Raw genomic sequence first — 6000 nt, 5'->3', positions numbered from 1 at the left:
ATGGTGAAGGGGCTTCCCTGGTGTAACCAGGATCTGGGTATCCTTGGGAATTCCATATGCTAAAGCTGGCTTCTTCACGCCACTGGAAAGCTGCCATGGTTCTGTCCATGCATGAACCAAACTCATCTGCTTTGCACATTGTGCCCTTAATCCAACCTGTTTTCCAGCTCATCTGTTCTTGGGATCAGTTTGGAAGGATTTGTGCCTTTGTGGCAGGGACAGGCTTGCTACCTGCTTATGACAGCACCAAGAGGGTGTCAAAAGGGAATTCCTGCAGTGAAAATCATGGATGTAGTTCTGAGGAGACACAAATAGTGGGGAGTGTGTCACCTGATGAGGAAACAGCAGAGAGTGGCAAGGAGCCATGGCACACACTGGTTTGACATGTGTTAAGTGTACAGCAGGAGCAGAAACATCCATGAAAGCAGAAACATCCATACTGCAGGTGTAACCCCATGAAGTTACACATCACCACCCATGCTTAGGTTCACTGTCTTCACCTCATCACTTTCCTTCCTTCCTATGGCTGCAGAAACCACCCTCACCTGAACACCCCAGTGCCCTTTTCCTAATGGCACCCTCTGACCACCCAATTCAAACCAAAGGCCACGGCTGATACCAACCGCTTTGCCAGGAGCTTCTCAGCTAGGGGAAATTTGCAGGTGGTGTGAGGCTAGTGATGCTGGCTTTAGGCAGCCGAGTGTGACCCTACAGAAGCCGAGTGTACCTGTCCTCAGAGCTGCTTCTCACCATCAAATGAGACAATTTCAGCTGAGCTGTGAGCTGAGCTGCCTTCAGGCTGGGACAGGCTCAGGCGATGTCCCCACTCTGCAGTGGGTCCCCCCTCAGCGCACGGCACACGTTTCGGTTTGATTGATTTTGTAATTGCTCGTGTAATTGAACAGTTACAGCAACACTATCAGGAAAAGGTTTCAGGGCTAGGAAGGGGGGGTGGGAGAGTGAGGGGGTGGAAGGGGAATTGGAGCTGGAGAAAGAGTAAAATGGGTTTTTCCCTTTCTCTTAAGATGAAAACGGGGAGGAGAGAGGAGAGGAGAGGAGAGGAGAGGAGAGGAGAGGAGAGGAGAGGAGAGGAGAGGAGAGGAGAGGAGAGGAGAGGAGAGGAGAGGAGAGGAGAGGAGAGGAGAGGAGAGGAGAGGAGAGGAGAGGAGAGGAGAGGAGAGGAGAGGAGAGGAGAGGAGAGGAGAGGAGGAGGAAGCAAGGAGCCTAGTTCCCTTTAGCAGGCACTGAGGAGGAGGAGAGTTGAAAACAATAAATTACAAAAAAAAAAAAGAAGAAAAATGAGAAGTGGGTTGAAAAGTGTGGCAGGGCCAGAGGGTCTGAGGGACTGCTTAGCCTCTAACTGACATCCTCTTCCTGCTAGCTGTGAATGCTGGCATGAGGAAAATGGGCCACAAGAGAAGGAAAGCTGGGAAGCTGTGAGAGCTGGAAGAGAGAGAACAAGCAGGAGAGGGTGGGAGAAGATGCCTGTGTGCCTAAATAAAAGGTTCATGAGCTACGTGGAGAGACAGAGAAAGACAGAGAGATGCTGCAAAGAGCAGAGGGTGTATGAAGACAAACCAGATGTGTTCAGGGAGGTCTGCTTTTCATGCACATCTAAGCGTGTGTGAAGCCTGCAGTTGGGTATGCCCTGTCACCCTCTTCTCTCATAGGAAGTTGGCACTTATTTGCCCACCTGGTGCTGAGCTGCTTTTCATCTCTGGGGCTGGGTGCTGCTTCCATGTGTCTGGGCACTTTTCATAGTATTTCTGCCTCTAATCTCCACTACCTAGGTGGGTTTCCCAAAGGGGTGAGCAGCCTCTAGTTGTTGGCATGGTGGGTGTTTGCGTCACTTTTCACAGTGTGTTTGTGTACACCCATGTGAAGAGGTGGGCATAGACATGTGTGTAAACCCCCTGCATGCCCATCTGTGTGGTGAGGATGGCTGCCTCTGCTTCCAGATGTGGCAGTGTCACCGTGTGCCCCTCTGTGGTATGTGTGTGTCTGAGCCAGGAGCATGTGCTTGTTGGGTGTGTGTCAGGAAAAGGACAGGAGAATCCAGACAGGGTCAGGGGGGAAGGTGCACACAGAGGCCATGGTGCAGCTCCACAGCAAAGGAGATCAGGTTTCAGGAGAGCCTGGAGCTAGGGCTGGAGGGGGACGGGAGGTGGGCTTTGCTGCCTGCATTCCCTGGCAGGCAGCACAAGGCAGGTTTAAAGAATATCCTTCCATTTAGGAGTTTGTTTATTATTCTTAACTAAGCAGCTCAGCTCAGACAGGCAAGCCGGCAGCACCATATCCACGCTGACTTCCCAGGAAGGCAGGGAAGGGAGGGACAGGAAGGCAGATTTCCAGACTAGGGGACAAAGGGATTTATGTACCGCTGGGCTAGGGAAGGGGGCAAAGCTGCTTTGCCAACTGTTTAAAAAGGTGAAAGATACTCAGCTTTGGGATGCCAGAGTGGAGTCTGGGTGGGATGCAGCTGGAGTGTGGCGAACAGGATCAGAGCTGACTTGTGTTTCCAAAACCCAGCAGCACCTTTGGGTTGGCTGCTCCTCTTACAGTTAAAAATTTCAGACTTTCGTCTGAAATTCCTCAGAGTCAGGAGCAGAGACTTGGCTAAGTGCTTTCTAGGGAGCAGGGAGACGTGAGCTCTCCTCTCCCCTGTTAAAATCCACTTTTTCCATCAGGAGTAACAGGGCACCAGGATATTAATGGTAATAGACATTCCCTCACTTTGCAAATGTATCCATAACTGGGAGTCACTGCACACCTTCCAGCTCTGTGTTCTGGCTTGTCTGGCCCATCTAGCAGGTTTTCAGCTGCTCCTGCAATGACCAAGAACACAGCAACCCCAATAGAAAGGAGAGGCGGTGTTGGTGTGCATTTCCCACAGGGACAGACCACAGGTCTGTGGGCTCCCTCAAAGCATAGGTGATGGAGGAGGGAAAAGTTCTGCATGACTATACCTAGAGTGAAATACACAGGAATATTTTCCTGCATCCTGCTTGTGCACACACACCAGCTCAGCTAAACACTGTCTGCATGTGCCAAGATACAAGGACCAGCATTTTTCAGCCAACACCTTCCACATCTGTGGACCCTAGTGTGCAAGGGAGTGCTGCAGATCTAGGTGATGGGACAGCCACCAAACCCACCCCACCTGGAGAGGGGGTGTCCTTGCAGCTCGGCAGGCAGGACTGCAAGGCAGGGACTATCCTTGCCATTCACGGAGTGCTGATGTGTGTGCTCACACTGTCATGAAAATGAGGTCAAGGAAGGTCATCCAGTTCAACAATATAAATCAAGGAGGAAAGTAGAGTGGAAGGCTGTGAATACTCGGGAGATCTCACCAGTGGGGGGTGGCCAGGGGAGCGGAGGAAGGGCTAATGAGACTGAGAATGCCACACACGGGTGAAGCAGAGAACAGTGAATGAAAGCAGCCAAACGGTGGCAGCCAAAACAGGAGGCAGGAAAGCCCAGCCTGGGTCCTTTATCCTGTGCTATAACCAATGCTTCGTGTTAACTCGCAGGATTATTCTTCCAGAAAGGCTCCACACCCACCAGTCCCAACCCGCTGACAGGAAACCTTTCACTGGAAACTTGCTTGCATTCAGTGCAAAATGTCTCACTTCTGTTAGCAATTTGTTCCCCATCAGAAGCATTCCTGGGAGAAGTTTGGCGGGAGTAGGAAACGGGCCAGGAGGGCTGTGTGCAGGGTGCTTCCACCTGGCGACCTGGTTAATAACACAATGGAGCAGACAGCCGGCCTTTCACCACCTCTTGCTCTCTTCTGTGTCCCTCATTCTGCCTTTCACCACCTCCCCCTCCATTTCTCTCCTTTCTCCTCCCTTTTGCCAGCCTCCTCGTTCCCCTTTTCCATGTCCCCTCTTCTTTCATCCCTTTATTTTTCTGCTGCTCTGTGCTCTTCAGACATTTGGACCTCGCACACTCTTCCCTGTCAATAGACCTCCTAAACTCATCATACCTGTGCCCCACCCCACTCTTGGGTATGGCAGAGCTCAGCACTTTCTCCTTGGGCTTGGTCTGAGCCTTTAAAATGCTTTGTGTGATCAGTCTTCCCCCAGCACTCTCTGGACAGAAGACTCTCTTCCCTTCCCCCTTCTTTTTCTCTCCCTCACATAATATTTTCCATATGAAGAAGCCTTCCTGAAGCCGCACGCTGCCCTCTCGGCGAGTCTTAGGCGGGTTAGAGGAGACCCTGGGAGCCTTTAATCCTCTCTCTCTCACTTGCTTTCATCCTCAGCCACAGCTGGACGCCCCATTGATGTGGAACAGACCAAACACCAGGCCTCTCGCTAAGCTGCTGCTGTGGGGCCTCTTCTCCTTTAAAGCTGAGCCCACGGCCCATGTCCTGCTTACAGAGCGCCTGTCCCTTGTCCCCAGCAGCCCTGGCACACACATGGCCAGCCCCACTCTGCTGCCTCCCCCCAGCCTTGCTCCCACTCTCACTGCTCACTAAAGCTACTGTTTCTCTGAGCCATCTTCTACCACCCTAAGACAAGCCTCCACTTTCTCCCTTATCCCAGCATCCCCTTTCTCAGGGTTATTTAGCATCAGTTCCCCACTGTCTCACATCCCTGCAAAGCACCAGGTCTGGATGAGGGTGCAGGACTGGCTTGTGTTGCTCTGCTGAAGAAGCAACTGGTGGTGTTGCCCCAAGAAGGGCCTGGCAGTCTCCATCATCTTAGCCTTAGGACTGCAGCCTGCTTACAGTTTTGGGAGGAAGAGTCTTTACTGTCTCTTCAAGATCTCTCTAAAGGCTCACTGCAGGGTGAGGCTATGATAAAAGCTTCTCTAAAAACTCGGCAGCACACACAAGACATGTTCACATGGGCACCTGCCTCCCGGAGCCCAGGGAAACAGAGGAGGGACAGACAAGCTGCCATGCCTGGGCACATGCCTGCAGGGTGGCCCCCCGGGCTTCGGTCACTGAGCACAGCATTTCATTTTCATTGCAAAACATGGGGGGTACCACAAAGGCGCTGCGCTTCACCGTGGTGCTGAGCTCCAGGCAGCTTATCCGGCTGCTTGAAAGCAGAGACGGGACTTGGCTGAAGACTTCCCACCCACCTCTGCCTGCGAAGCCCCGTCCTGCAGCCCCCGTCCTCTCACCGACGCCCCATTCCTGATCTCCCTGTGCCCTCTAGCGGCATCGCACCCCAAAGCCACCCTGGCATCCAGCTCGGCGCAGCACCCACAGCCCCACAGGGACCCCTCTGCCTGCTCTTCCTATAGGGCTAGGCAAGGGCCAGCGTATGGGGCAGGTAAACCTAAAGCACGGATGTCTCTGGAAGGCCACTGACATTTAAATAAGTGTCTAATCCAAAGAGGTTTCTGTGGGTTTCATGGCAGCGAGAGTAAATCAACAGGAAGCAAGAATTTCTATGGAAGGCAACAGAGAAGCCTATGGCTTCATCCTTGAACCTCAAAAGAAACTTCAAGAGGCTTTGAGGAGGCTTTTGCCAAGTAGATAGGCAAAAAAGGTGTGGATTGATGAGAGAGTTCAGAGAAAGGGGAAAAAAAAATTATCCAAGCTGTCAGAAGCACAATCTAAGAGTGAAAATTAAAAGTCATGGGGATGGTTAGGTTGGAGTGAAACGACAGGGCAGGCATGGCAGGCACCACTGCATACAAAGCCAGAGAAAGGGAATCCTCTGTTCTCAGAGTTCACAGTGGATACAAAAGGGAGTGAGGCATTTAAATAGCAGGGACAGTCAGATGTTAAGAGAATACTTCAAATAAGAATGGTGCAGCACTGGAATAGGTCACCAGGAGAATGCTGCAACCTAAACTAGTTAAACAGATCTTTAGAAATTACATCGAAAGAGCTGATCCTACTGTGTGTCACTGGGCTAGATTAAGTGACCTCCTGAGATAACATTAATCTTATTTTCTGTGATACTATAATTAAAATCCATATTGATCTTCTGTCAGACATGCAGCAAAAGTACCAACTTCATTACTTCCTTGCTTCTCCTT

Source organism: Apus apus, chromosome 23 (genome assembly GCF_020740795.1).
Source record: "Apus apus isolate bApuApu2 chromosome 23, bApuApu2.pri.cur, whole genome shotgun sequence".
Taxonomy (NCBI): Eukaryota; Metazoa; Chordata; class Aves; order Apodiformes; family Apodidae; genus Apus; species Apus apus.
This window is presented reverse-complemented; position numbering follows the sequence as displayed.